The sequence below is a fragment of the Gordionus sp. m RMFG-2023 genome, chromosome 5, assembly GCF_954871325.1.
Source record: "Gordionus sp. m RMFG-2023 chromosome 5, tfGorSpeb1-WG-v2, whole genome shotgun sequence".
Taxonomy (NCBI): Eukaryota; Metazoa; Nematomorpha; class Gordioida; order Chordodea; family Parachordodidae; genus Gordionus; species Gordionus sp. m RMFG-2023.
The window spans coordinates 30,221,737-30,237,308 of record NC_088779.1 but is presented as its reverse complement, the minus strand read 5'-3'; the positions used below and the strand labels follow the sequence as shown (position 1 = coordinate 30,237,308).

The window sequence follows — 15,572 nt, the reverse complement described above, 5'->3', positions numbered from 1 at the left end:
ATCGTTTTATTGAGCCAATATGATTTGCATTTGCCATGTTTCCCCTTTGCCGCTTTAGATCCATAATCATATTGCTACATATCTAAATAATATTTCAGATATTATTGTAGAGGATATTAGATTTATTAGACTAATAAACCATTTATGTGGAGATTATAATCCCGTTTATAAAATATTTTTCTGAAAAATTGACTAATGAAATATATTATGATTATATGGAATAAAATTAATTGTCAAATGGAGGAAAACTTTCCTTAAGTTTTACAAGTGATGTGTGATCCATATTTTCTGTACAGATTCGCATATCATGTCATCTGATAAATGACAATTTTGAACCAATTGCGATTACTTCATGTTGTAAATTTTAAAGATTAACATGCTGGGTAAATTATTGTGGAAACATGATGACCAGTTCGAATATTAGTAAAAGTAAAATACATGTCGTATACGTGAAAATGAAACAAATTTAAAATCTGGTTGTAATCTAAATAATTAAATCTTATATATGTTTGCAAAGCTTATTTAGGAAATCATTCAAATGTTTTATGTTATGCCCACTCCCCACAATTAGTGGTAAAAGAAGGAGTTTTTACACAGAGGGCAATTATTGATATGTTATCTAGTGCAATAAAAATTATTGATCGTTTAATCTTTCACCTATTGCTATCAATAGACTCAAAATATTCAAAATTTAATTTACCCATCCACAAACTTGTTCAAGATATTGACTCAAGTTAGGATTCAAATTTTTACATGCTAGAAAGACTCTCGGAACAAAAAAGGGCCTTGCATATTTATTGCAACGATTCCTTCGATAGGTTAACACCAAATGGTGCTTAAAAACTAAAGTTTATATAAACCTCTTATAAATTCGACGCGTCACTAAATAAATTAATGAAAAAAATGCATCGATTCGCATATTTATTCCATTTGTAGAATTACTTTAAAAAGCTTGGTTAGTCATGGTAGCATGGTGTCCAAACTATGAAGAATTCATAGCAATAATTTAGATTAACAGATCACATTTTAGTACTGTTTTTTATAAACGCTAGTTTCTAATTAAGAAAATGGTAGTTAAAAAAAACTAATTGGTATTTATCTGGATCAAAATGGTAACAACCCGAATTATTAAAAATAAAGTTACGGAAGAGGTTAAAAGTATAAATATTGAAGATAAAATAAGACTCTGTCCAATTTAAATTTTACAATGTTGAGATAAATATTGGCCTAAAAATTTAAATAGTATGATATAAATGCGATAGTTAAGTGGTAATACCAAATCTGTAACATATAATATTATAAATAACCCTAAAATTATAGTGAAGGGAAATAGTGGAAAAGATCATATGTTGTATAAAGAATTAAACATGGAAAGAGATAGGCTACCTGTATTATAAAATACACTTGAAAAACTCGCGAGGAATAAAAAAATTAGAAGATAAAAATAAGGTAACAAACGCGAAGCAACGAATTCAACAATTAGAAACGTTGAAAGAGACACGTGAATAAATCAAGGTTATCAAAGTTAGTGCGCAAAATATATATATTAACTTGGATATACAAAAAATACCTAAAAATTTGGTAAGGAAAAAATTTTGAAAAATACATGTTTAGTAATAAGAAAAAGAATTAATGTTACTAAGTTGAATGTGCTTTATTTTAAAAGAAATGGATGATATTTGAAAGGAGATAAATAATTAAAAATTAAAGAGTAGAAATGATGCACCAACGAAAATTAAAGAAAAAATTATATAATATATATATATATATATATATTTAGTAGTGTTGTAAACGAACGTGTTCAAAATGAACGCGTTCGTGAACGAAGTTCGTTTTTTTGAAAAAAGGTGATGAACGGCGTTCCTTTTTTTTGACGAACTTTGAACGTGAACGCGTTCCTTTTCTTTGATGAACGCGTTCAATTTTACGTTCGTTCAATTTTAAAAACACTTTTTATTTTTATTTATTTGAAAAATTAATATTAATCCGCATTTTTTAACAAAAAAGTCTTATATTTTTATTTATTTGAAAAATTAATATTTAATCCAATGTTTTAACAAAAAAGTCTCATATTTTTTAATCAGCTGTTTTTACTTTTTCCTCTTTCATATTGCAATTAACGTACCATAACGTGCTACTGCTAGAGAAGATAAGATTAAAGTTTATTAATTGCATGGATATAAATATTTCATCATCAGATTCTGAAAATCAAAATTCAATATTAGATGAATTAGAATTACCATGGCCCAAATATCAAAAATATTTCACTGTTTTAAAATCAAAAGGTAATTCAATAGTTTTTAGTATAGCTAACGCTGTATTAACTGCCAAGCGTTTATGCCTATCAGATGAAAATTTTGAAAAGCAATTATTATTAAAAATTAATAAGAAAAATTTTTTATAAATTTAATTTTTTATCGCTCTATTATATTGTATTTATAATTATATTATCAAAATAAAACTATTATTTTTTATCATGGCTAATATATTGTGTTGAAAAATATAAGGCATTTATTTATATTAAATTAAATTTTAAAAAAAATTTATCATAAAATTTTGAACGCGTGAACGTGAACGCGTTCGATTTTTGTCAATGAACGTTGAACGCGAACGCGTTCGATTTTTTTAAAAATGTTTACAGCTTAATATTTAGTATAATATAGTAATCGGTAAAATATATGTAGTAAGAGGTGTATTATAATCAGGCTATTGATGGGGTTGGTTAATTATTGTTATCTTTTTGGTTTCAAACCAAACGTGTATTTGAGCAGTAAAAAAAAAATATTACCATTTTCTCATTGTTAATAGTTTTATATTTTAACCCTACTATGGATACATTTAGACAATCCGTGTTTTTGGATATACATTTTTTCTGCCAGATGCCTTAATTTATTTCAGTGACGCCCATAAAAATGCTACCATTCCACCAAAACTTAAACCTTATTTTTAAGAAACCATTTTAAATTCCGATAACCCCATTCTTTTAATACTTATGTAATATCTATATACACCCCCATCAAATTCTTCTTACTTGTTTATACTTATTTCTTATCCTGTTCTACTATGATCTATTTTAGCATTGGATCTGTAAAAATAAAATCGATTTTATTTTGTCCAGCAGGTTTTATGTATCTATTATTATTTGAGTACATTTGTTTTATATCTTACCCCTCAAATTACCTACCCCATTTATTATATAGTTAGTATCACCTATTCTATCTTTTCCAATTCATCTTCCACGGATCCTCATCCCACCCTTCTTAATGATCTTTAACGAGTTTCTTTACTTATGTTCATTATTTAAAAAATAATTTATTAATTTAAATAGAAGATAAGCGAAAGCAGTTTTATTTTTATAGCATTTTTTCTTAAATAATAATAAATGTGATTTTACAAGTGGTATAATGAAAATAGTGACAATTCCAAATAAAATCTTTGAAATAGTGGTACAATGAAAATAGTGACAATTCCAAGAGGTATAATAAAAATAGTGACAATTCCAAATAAAATCTTTGAAATAGTGGTATAATGAAAATAGTGACAATTCCAAGTGGTATAATGAAAATAGTGACAATTCCAAATAAAATCTTTGATATAGTATAAATGAGTTATTTAACGAAAAGGTACTGTGCAAATATAATTATTTATCAAAAAAAATTATGGGGATATTTTCGGCGTTATTTTTGTTTGTTTTACCCAATACGTGCCATTTCAAGGACCTTGTGGAGGACCCGGGCTAAAAATAATAAGGTAGAAATTTTTTATTTATTAGTTAAAAATGTAGATAATTTTTTTGTATAATTGATTTAAAAAAGAAAATGATTGAATGATGACAATCAATTATTAATCGAATACTATACATATTTTATTTTTCGAATAGTTATATAGCTATGCACAATTTTTCGTAGAGATAAAAACCTCCTTGAATTCATAGTGACGCGATTCGCGATTTAACAGCTGATCGATTTTTTGAAAATTTTATCTTTAAAATTCAATTCGTAATAATAATGTAAGAAATATAATGATTTTAATAAAGAAAAATTGATCTACATAAAATTGATTTAAAAAAAAAATCTGTCAGCTGTTAAATCGAGATCGCAATGGGGAGAATTCTTGATTTTTATGCTAATTTAAAATAAACACATATTTTTACGTCCCGGAAATTCAGAATAACCTCTCATTCACAGTTTGGGAGAATTCGCGCTAACTATGAATGAGGGGTTAGTCCTAACCTTATTTTTTAGAGTTTGAGTTTTAGAAAAAAATCTTTGAATAATTTGAAAGCGTCGTTGAATGCGAATCAGCTGGACCCGCCATTTTGGTAACCCATACAGTGGCGTAGCTACGGGGGTGGTTTTCGGGTTTGGACCCCTCCCAGAGCTAAAATTTATTTTTAGATTATACGTTCAAAAGACTTATAAGTGGTGACTTTATATCAAATAAATACCAATAATATTTTTATTTTTCTGGTTTTGATGTTTGTGGAAGGATTTTATATTACTATTAAAATTATTCTGGATAGTATTATTATAAAGATTGAGAATAATCTACTAAATTATAAAACAAATTATTGATGCATTTAAAAAAATATATTTATTATATATTATCGAAGATATGGTTATGATTTGTGAGATAAACCCGGACGTTCTCATGTTAAAAACTACAGTTAAATTAATAAAATGCTTCCTTATTATCTGGATGATCAGGCTATTCTTTAATAAAGTTTGCGTCAGGCGTAGGAATAAATTGACCTCTAGTTTAAATTTTTTTAAATAATTTATATGAGTAACCAAAATGGCGTCTCCAGCTTTTTTTCGTTGATGTACACATCGTCATTCTGGGTATTATTATAATGTCATTGGTAGCAATATTATTTTTTTTTGTATGAAAAATCTCGATTTTAATTACTTTTGTAAAATTTATTTCCCTTTCCTCAAGCAGAAGATTTAAAAGAAAACACAATATATACCTAAAGGAATAAAAACAAATGTTTAATCACGATTCAATTATTTATTTTTTTCTATTAACTCTAGCATAATAATGAATAATAAATTTTTTGATTAAGTACAAACGTGAGAATATAGAATTATTTTCGAAATCCAATATAAATATCTTAATATTTATTCAAAATTCGTATATTTTTCAGAACCTTACTGATAAAAAATACAAAGGGAATCAAAATTCCATTCTTACCTAGAATAAAAAAATTGATTGATTGACATTCTTTTAGATATTCGACGTGCATAACATGTAAGATTGTCAATATGATGTTGCATAAAAATTAAATATAAAATCTACGAATCTACATTTAAACATTATTTGATTGACATTGGATATTATACAAAGTTATATATATAAATATATATAATATACATTATCACAACACTTAGTCTTAATAAATTTTAGCTCAAAATCATTCAATTTAATTAACTATAGTAAATCATAAGCGTTTAAAATGATCTTTACTACATTATCATTTTTTCTGTAATATTTTCTCATCTCATTCATATTAGATTAGCATTTTTACTCAAGATTATAATAAAAAACTTCTATTTACATTACGAAAGCTTTTCGAAAAATGTATTTTAAATAAATGTCATTCAAGTTATCATATTTTAAATAAAATATTTATCAGAGTGAATTCACCCGTCATAACATTTGACTGGCATCCCATTTAAGGAAAAACGGAACGAACATCTAAAACAATAAGTTGCTATACACTCGGCTTGTGGATAGCGAGGACACCTCCGCCCTAAACATGGATCTACGTAACACTGAACGATTGAGTCAGGTGGGCATAGATCATCGACTGGTTGTGCTGAGAGTGCGATAAAGAACCACAATATTGAAATAATAATTTATATATTATAAACATGTTCTGTCCGATGTGAATCCCCAAAAGATACCAGGGTCGTTTATTTACAAAAAAAACATCAAGGAATTTAGCTTATTTACCTTTTTGTAATGATCTGGTTAAAATTTATTTAAATTATCAATCAGAATAGAATGAAAGGTATATCTTGAATGTTAAAATATAGCGAGAACTCTATATATATAGATAATCTTGTAAATTAAAGGTTTTACTAAAGATAATAGCAGAGCTCGGCTAATATAAATTGAATTTATTTATGATAGCCTTTCACCTTAAAATATACATTATGCTTCCAAGCTAGATTCTTAATAATCATTAATATTGTCGCTTTTAATTTGATTAAAATATTACCCTTTATTTACATAATGATTAGTTGAATAATTATTTTACCAATATTTTCTAAAAGATTCAAAATAATGGAAAACGGAAATATGATAAGTGAATGAATGTGATATATTGTTCCCTTGATACCCAATTTTTAAATATATAACATTTTAATTTTTACAGATAATAATGTCGATTTTAAAACATTCGGCTTAAAAAAAAATTCTGCCATACCCTGATTACCGGTTATTTTTTTTAAATTTTTAGGCTCGGTTTGTGAACCCGGGCAGGGGTTAGGACCGTGCCCGCAGGTCTCTGATATAGATCATAGAAGCAAAGATTAATGATCTTTTTTAAATCTATATCAAAAATGAGGACAAGAAAAACGTTTTTGTTTGTTATTAACATGGAATTAAATAAATAACAAACCTATGATGGAATAAATTCGAACTAAAGGTGCAATAAAGTTTTAACAAATTTTAAAATGGTGGAATTTTCGGGGGCGTGACGGGAGTGCTCAAAATATTGTCTTACGTGAGCGGGCGATTCGGGTTTAAAAATTTTTTTTTTAGTTGCAAGCGTGTAAGGGGCGTGAATTTTTTTGCCACCCTGAGCGGATGAGCCCTGAATAAAAAAATTAGCACCCACCTCTAATCAATATCATAAGAAGATATGAGTTCAAAAGTTATAGCTTTCAAAATTTATTTAACATTATTGAAGATCAAGCAAGACCGGTGCATCGTTGGAAGTAACACGTATTTAACTGTATAGGATTAAAAATTAAAAAGTCTCTGGGTTCTGGTTGTGAAAAGCTTAACTTTAATTATATTGTTACTAAAAGATTTTTCTAAGCATACTCCCAAACTAACAAACTCCATGGTACTTTTTTTTCTGGCATTGAAATCTAATCATACTTGCTATAAAATTTTAGCGGTTTCGCGGACCTGTATACCTAATTATCGCAATTTGTTTCTTATTCAAAAAAAAAAAATGATGAGAAAAGGATCATTTAGGATCATTTTATAACAAAATAATTATTTTAAATTTATTAAAATGATGATTTACGGGTGTAAAATTATAAGTTAAATTATGCATAAATATTTATAGAAAATTTAATATCAAATAGTGTTATAGCTTAAACGGTTTTTAATATTTTCGGCCCATAAAAATATATCGCTTAAACCCCCCCCCCCCGAGATTTCGCTAATAGATGTTCCAAACCTATGTACCATCTATATAGAAAAATTTCTTAGGACCTAGCGGAAATATTTGTTCTGGGATAAAATATAAAAATAGCTCAAAAACGAGACATTTTTACAACAATAAAACTATTCAATTATTTTAAGAGGATTTAAATGTTAAAAAAAAAAATTAACATAATAAATAAGTATAACTCTACCTAGAGACACACAGACTCCTATTAAAATCAGGGAAAGGCACAGAACGATGTTCATGATGAAAAATAAATTTACTTGCTTTAATTAATTCTTATTTTAACAAATAAAATAATTGAGAGTTTAGTATTTAGTAATTTATATCTTAAAACTAGTTCCGGTTATAAATGATTAAATATTACAATTATATCGATATTTTTTTTGTGTGAAAAAGGATCTAAAAAAGTATCATTTAAACAAAATGGTCCAATTTAGGTGTGTTTGACGTGATATAATTTTGGCCGACAATTTTTATTGTTAATATTTAAATAATATTATCATCATTATTATTTCGGCAATTGTCCAAAGGTTAAGTAATAATTTTTTTTTTTTTTATGATATCAGATCTCATTATATATATTTATTTAAAAAAAAAACAATTAAGTTATCTTAACGTTTCAGGATATTAATATTTAGAAAACGAAATATATATTACCAAAGGCGTATATTCCAGAATTTTGCTAAGGGATAGGGTGGGGGGAAAACAGTATTAGAGATCCTTAGGTCCACTTATAGGAGGTCTTTGTTGGTTATATTAAAATTTTTTATAAAATTAACTTTGACTTTTTTAAAATGGCTTTTATTTTCTAAAAATTTTGAATTTAATATAGTCGTTATTTTAAAAAAATTTTATTAATTTTTTAATTAATATTTTATTTCAAATTCTTCTTTATATTGATATATATTTTTTGAGTGTGTGGGTCGGGAGGGGTGTGGGGGGGGGTTAAGGTGTAAAGGGGCGGAAATTTTTATCAGCTTAAAATAATATTTGACCCCCCCCCCCCTTTACGCACATGAATCAATTTTTTTTTAAATGGATGTATAGTGGAAAACCTGTAGTTGGAAAAATTCCATAATAGACGTGACAGAACTGTCTCAGCATAAGCTATCACGATAGCAAATTTGTGAAGATTCAATGATAATAATAATCAAAACGAGGAAGATATCAAAGGGGATAATGTTTGAACATGCCAATCAGGTAATCGATTCTATGACTTTTAAAAATCCAAGTGGGAAGCCGATCAATATTTACCCGCCTTCACGGGGCAAATTGCCAGTCATTAAAAGGCACCTGTCCGTCATGACTTACGGTGGAAATGTATTGAGAATAATAATAAATATTTGTTTACTAAATAAGACTCACACAAAACAAAAACTATAAAAGCGTTAAACATTTAGTTTTCGCCAATATTTAGTGCGTTGGCCGCCATTTATTGTTTGTTATTGTTTATTTTTTTGCAAATCCAGCTAAAAAAAGTGATTGAAGCTCTCTCTCCTAATGAAGCACTAAGGAATGATATATATTTCATTATTAATTTCAATCGACTTTTAAGCGTTGAAGTTGGCACAAGTTTTTAATTTTTGCTTTTCCTTAAATTCGGCTACTATCCGGATTGAAGCACTAACGAAGCACTAAAAAAATGACGTATGATTCATCTTTAGTGCTTCCAATCGTTCGGCCAACTTCACGAAGCTCGTTTTTCCGTTATATTGATTTTTTATGACTTTTTTTTTTAATTAACAAGAAATAGAAAAAAAGTTTATAAAGGTTCTATACGAGTCTAATTCGTATAATCACGATGTCAAAAGCCTCAGTTTTATCCGGCAGCTACGCTATGACTGGGGTAAGACGGTTACCCGGCCTCAGTTTTATCCGGCAGCTACGCTATGACTGGGGTACTACGGTTACCCGCAACCGAATATGGAAAACATCATCCGAACAACGATAAAATTTATTTTATATAAGCGAAATAGAAATTTGAAAACAGGAAAAAAAAAGAAGAAAAAAGTTATTGATTTTATTCGATAATAACATTTTTTTTTACCTTTGTTATTTCAACTGGTGGCATATTTCGTATTTAAAATATTTTTTTAATTTTTTAAAAAAATTATAAAAATTATTACAAAATCACTACTCACTTACTATTCATTTTGAACGTATAAGAAGTAATAAATATATATTTTTTTGCAGTAATTTGTTCTCGTTTTAAATTAATCGCAGGTGGTCTCCTCTTTTAAAAATATTAAATTTCTGTATTTTTTTATATTTTTTTAAATAATTTTTTTTTAATTAATTCTTATTTTTTTTAAAAATAAAATGTTTATTTGTTCACCTGAATTTTAACCTGATTTTGAAAATCTCTCAAAAAAAAAGTTTATAGTTTTTTAACTCTGCCATTTTCAGTTTTAATTTTCTGCTTCAAAAAAAAAAAAAATTTTAGAAATATATATTTCAAAAAATTATGAAGACTTCAATGATCATCTTGGGAATGTTGTTTGTGTCATGCTGCTTCTATATCAATTCCGGTAAAAATAAAAATATATATTTTTTTAAAAAATTTTGGGTGATATATTTAAAAATTTGTATATTACAGTGGCGTAGCTAGGAATTTTTCTTAGAGGGGGTCCATACAGGCCCCTTTAACGGGCCTTCGGGCCTTTTGCCCGGCCTTCGGCCGGGTTTATCTTACAAATCATAACCATACCTTCGATAATATATAATAAATATATTTTTTAAACGCATCTGTTATTATAATTTAGTACAGATTATTCTCAATGACTTTATAATAATACTATCCAGAATAATTTCAATAGTAATATAATATATCCTTCCACAAACATCAAAACCGGAAAAATATAATTCATATAAAATCACTTTTAACTCTTTTGAACGTATAATCTAAAAAAAAATTTTTGCTCTGGGAGGGGTCCTAACCCGAAAACCACCCCCGTAGCTACGCCACTGGTATATTATCGCGAAATATTATTTAAAAATAAAAAAATATCTTTCATATTTTAAATTTATCTTAAAATTTGAAGCTAAGTTTTCGCTCCCTTTCAACTCTTTTTAAATCGGTGTTTGCTGTCTTGAAGCTTATAACAGTGTTGTAACCAGAGATTTAATGATTTAATGATTTAATTCAAAAAAACATTTTCCAATAGTTTTTTTTTGTTTTTTTTTGTTTTTAAAAAAATTCGATTTTAAACTTTGTTAATAACAAAATAAATATTGAATCAATTTTTCTCCTATAAGCCGCGCCGGGAATCGAAATTAAATACAAGCCACACAAGTATAGCGAAGACGATAGTGGTATAACCTTATTTATCTATTCTAATATATTTATCATAATCATTTTCACTTCTCTCCTTAAGATAAGCCATGGGCTCTTAATTTTTCGATTTACATATCATAGATGGCATTCATCCATGATAATATATTGCAAAAATTGTATGTAACAATCTCGTAAAATTGTTTTTCCCTCTAACTGACCAGCGAAAATCGCCACTGTTTTCTCTATTCGTTTCCAACCGGATCAAAGTTCAGACATCGGTTGATAACCCGGTCCGTCCCTCGCCACGTGACCTTCAACAATCATCCCTAATATAGCCTAATCAAGATTTTGTTAAGGGGAGGAAGGGGGCCACTCTTAGTCTAGGCTTTCCCCACATATGCTTCTATTAAAAGATGCACAATTTACGTGTAGGGCCCATGAGGGGTGTAGAATTAGCATCTTTTATTAACTTAAGAGAATATTTACGGGATCCGGAAAAAATCCCTAGAAGATCGGGAAAAGTCTTCATTTCTCTCCTTCCTTTCTTACTCACTTCTATTTTTAAAATCATTATTTTATTTTATTTTTTAATTATTATTATTTTTTTAGATAAAGAAATAATGAAAGTAATGAAAATGAACGATGATTACGACAATGGTAAAGAATAATTTTATAATTGTAAATATTAGAATGCAGGGATAAAGGTTTTCCTTGATTTTGTTTTGAAGATTTTTTTTTACATCTGACAGAATATCGCAGCATTTTTTTTAAACTCTAAGGGACCCATCCATTTCTATAAGCAGCTAAGAATTCTTCTTTGTATAATAATATATTGTTAAAATGGTACTAAATTTATAATAACTTACTATATAAGCTAAAAAAAATCATTTAGGGTTGTTTCTAATATAACCATCCCATATACATTTTATCAGAGTTGTTAAAGGATCAAGATACAAGTATCTAGATCCAGTATCTAGATATATAAATGCGGTCTTTGTATCTGTATCTTGATAGATTTTTGATTAAAATATCTGTATCTAGATATTATTTTAGACGATATATCTGTATCTAGATCCATTTAAAAAGTATCTTTTAACAACTCTGCATTTTATAAATAACTCATTTAACTTGTTAAATGTTATATCTTTCTTTTTTTTGAAAAAAATAAAAATATAGATTACGTCAATAATGACGAAAAGGATTATTTGACTATTCCACCAAAGACATTCAGGCAATAAAATGATGGGCATATCGTTTTTAAATTTTCAATATATTATTATTATTATTATCCAAAATTTATTTGCAATTGGATTAAATTTATTATTATAATTAATCATTATTTTTATGTTTATTTTTTCCCTCTCCTAAATTATCGATTCAAAATTATTTGTGGAATTATTTAAAAAAATTTTAAAAATTTTAAAAATAAAATTTTCAATTAGCTAAAATTTTACGACTATTTTATATGAAAAATTAAGATCTATTTCAACCGTAATGGTTCAAAAGTAGTATATTTTAGCCAGCAAAAAATATAGCCTAAGTCTTCTAGAGATTTCGATAATAAATGTCTAGTAGACCTTTGTTCCTTCTATGAACAAAATCTTCAGGAGTCGCGTAATATTTTTCTGGATAAGATATCGAGTTAGCCGTTTTTAAAAAAATCGGCTCAAAGCAAGCCGGTTAACAACACTATTCGAAAGTCCAAAACCGATAATGAGTTAAAACTGATTAGGAAAAATATGGATTATATACATATTTTATGTGAAGGAAGGATATATTTCTCGTAACCATAATGATATAGCGGTGTGATTAAACTGAACTCAGAATGGCTAAGTAGATATTATTATAGTTTAGAGTTTCTATAATAATAAATTGTATTTTAAGTAAAAAAAAAGGTTTTTTTATTATATAACTCATAATATTAAATTCCCTTAATTTAAAATTTTATCTAAAATAAAAGAAATAATAGTAAATGAAGAGAAAATTTCCTAGTATCGTTTTAAACGGATATCGATTTGAGCCTATTTTATTTTATTTTTTTAAAAACGGTTTAAACTCAATATTTTATTAAGGAAATATATTACGCAAGCCAGAAGATTTTGGTGATCACTGGCAAAAAAAGGATTTGAAACATCTGTTAGCTTAATTCTAGAGGTTTAAGCAATATTTTTTTCTGGCTAAAATATTGAGTAAGAGTCGTTTAACAAAACACTATTCTATATTAATTTTATAAAAATTTGCGCGTATTAACATTGGACAAAGAATAATACTATCCGACAAATAGGACACCGAATAAAAATATTCAATTTAAAAATGTTAAGAATAAGAAGGGAATTCCTCATATATGTTTTTATTCATAAAGATAATGATAATGAGCAGCCGTTCTCCATTTTAGCCACGAATTTTTTTTTAGGTAAAAACCTTGAACATATGTGGAGTATTAGGGAAATATTTCGATGTTGGTTAAATGTATTGCTATAAAGGGTTCCATGGCAAGACCTGTTGTGGGCCAGAGTTAATCTAGGCAAAAGTGTAGATTACGAAAAATGCTTAATTTTATTAGACTCTAAACCCACTACATTTGTTAAAATCTAAAAGAGACTTAGGGCTATTGAGCAGCGCCCATGAAGCCAATAAGTTTTTTTAGTTTTTAACAAACTAGGTCACACTAAAGCCTAATACCGAGCTCCTGGACCGCGTTAGCAGTTAGATTCGCAGCTTGGTATGTCATACGATTCGGTCTAGAGTAGTCTTAAAAAGCAGTCGGCATTCCCCTGTTTATAGACGGAGTATTGAAATTTAGCTAGGAGTAATGTCCATCTGGTTAATCTTAGTGTTAGATCGAACAAAAAACAAAAAAAAATACTTTATAAACCTTTACAACCATTATAATAATATTCAGATCAAGGTAGAATGACATTTTCAAGTGACAAAACTCCCTAGCAATAGTTTAGGGGGGGGGATTACTAAGAGGTTAGGAGCCTTAAGATGACTGCAACGTCCTCACGATAATCACTAACACCCATTGATTTATATAATTAAGCTAGCATCAATATATTTAAAGTGAAATAACTTTTGGCCCAGTACTCTCGTCAGTCTAGGATTTTGAATAAATATTAAGAAGTATAAGATCTATCTGAAAAAACTTAAAAGAACAGCCATTTCCGGTTTTCTATTTTCGGTTTTTTTGGTAATAGACTAATTTTAAATAATAAATTTTATATCATATTAAAGGGTTGTTCTATAGCTATTTGATAAAATTTAAATTTATGTTTTTAGTTTTAATTACTTTTCAGAGATATTAAAAACAAATTAATACTGAAGTTGGGAATTAAAATTTTATATTTATACCAGTTAGTGTAATATACTACCATCATACAAATTTTTTAAAATAATCGAAGAGGGTGGGATTGAATCTTTAGTTGATTTTGATATGGAATACAAATTTTTTTAATGGGGGCCTAATATTTATTTAAACTAAAAAATATTTTTTGATAGCTGCCTGAAAGATTTCTTTAAAATTTTTATTAAGTATAATATATAGGTTTGATTTTATTATGTAAAAATTGATAAGACTATCTAAATTTTTATTAAACGAGTGCTATTTTAATTATTAGATTAGATTAATATACGTATAAATTATATTTTCACTATGTCAGCTTGCAAATCAAATTCTATGCTAAAGATGGAATATCAGTCATAACATCTAATTTTTAATTTAGTAATAACAGTTTGAAGTTTAGTATTTAAAATATTTTATAACCCTAAATTCAATAAATAAAATAATTTATTAATAAAAAGAAAAAAACAAATTTAATATTGTAATCACCCGAGTTCACAATCACTAATTCATTTTTAAACCTGATTACCATGTCTTTTACTAAAAATTCCAAGGTCCCAAGTATAAGAAATTTCATTGTTGATAATCCTCTATTATATAGAATTCGTTATAAAATATTAGGTGATGCCACTTTTACAGACATATTTCACAGTTATGGAATATATTACAGTTAATACTTTAATAAACTTTACTAATCAATGTTTTAGATGATAAATATAAGTAACAATTTGCATTCAATTTTTTAACGCCATCTATTTTGATTTTAAAAATTATTAAAAATTAAACATCTTATTTATTCATTCCACAATGGATGGCAATCCTTATTATAAGATATCTTTTTTTACGTGTTTTAGGAAAGGCTATTTTTTTCTTCTTTGAAAAACATTTTTGAGTTAAATTATAATTACCTTTAATATAGATATTGTATTATTACACACTTATTTTAAGATATAATATACTAACTAGAGGTGTTGCGACAATAATATATAAGGTCTCAATTGCTTTCCTCATATCTGATAGTTATAAAATTTTCCATTTCTATTATGGCATCCTTACCGTGTAAATAACTCAAGGCTACAATATATTTGCATAATTATTTCTTCTAAAGATTCTTAGTGTTTTTTTGTTTTATCAATTTATCCAACATAATAAATTCTGATATTAGTTTACACAGTGAGTGTCATGGCTATTACTGCAAATTAACCAGCATCTATTATTTGTGTTGCTATGATGAGATTTGAGATTATTACCACAACGGCTGAGAGCATTTGATTGCATAATTTAGATTATTAATAAGGATCAATCAACGGCCTAATCGTTTATATATCATTAAAAATTGAGGATAGACTTTTAGAAATTTAATATCGCACAATAATTTTCTCGAGTACTTATCTAGCTACCATCATGTCATCTAGGAAGAAGCTTTAACTACCATAGAGTTTTATGATTTGGATCAGTCGTTTTAAATTCCCTTCTTCAAGAATTATTGATTTGAGTAAGGCCCACAAATTTTTCCTCATTAATCCATTCTATAAAGCATTTGACTATAA

General features: G+C 27.2%; 2 long non-coding RNA genes across 4 annotated transcripts; one reads left to right on the top strand and one right to left on the bottom strand.

Annotated features, from left to right (window-relative positions):
- Positions 1-3,332: 3,332 nt before the first annotated feature.
- Positions 3,333-7,757, bottom strand: LOC135929625 (uncharacterized). The gene is made up of 3 exons (XR_010572622.1): positions 7,596-7,757; positions 5,647-5,818; positions 3,333-3,736 (listed from the first exon to the last, which is right to left on the bottom strand). It is a non-coding gene; the product is annotated as an uncharacterized LOC135929625 (long non-coding RNA).
- A 1,774-nt stretch (positions 7,758-9,531) lies between these two features.
- LOC135929982 (uncharacterized) lies at positions 9,532-12,069 on the top strand. 3 transcript variants are annotated; one of them, XR_010572689.1, is made up of 5 exons: positions 9,532-9,576; positions 9,852-9,936; positions 10,664-10,720; positions 11,292-11,339; positions 11,859-12,069. It is a non-coding gene; the product is annotated as an uncharacterized LOC135929982 (long non-coding RNA). The 3 variants fall into 3 exon arrangements; XR_010572688.1 differs by lacking the exon at positions 9,532-9,576 and adding an exon at positions 9,738-9,783; XR_010572687.1 differs by lacking the exon at positions 9,532-9,576 and having other exon boundaries at positions 9,810-9,936.
- Positions 12,070-15,572: the final 3,503 nt, after the last annotated feature.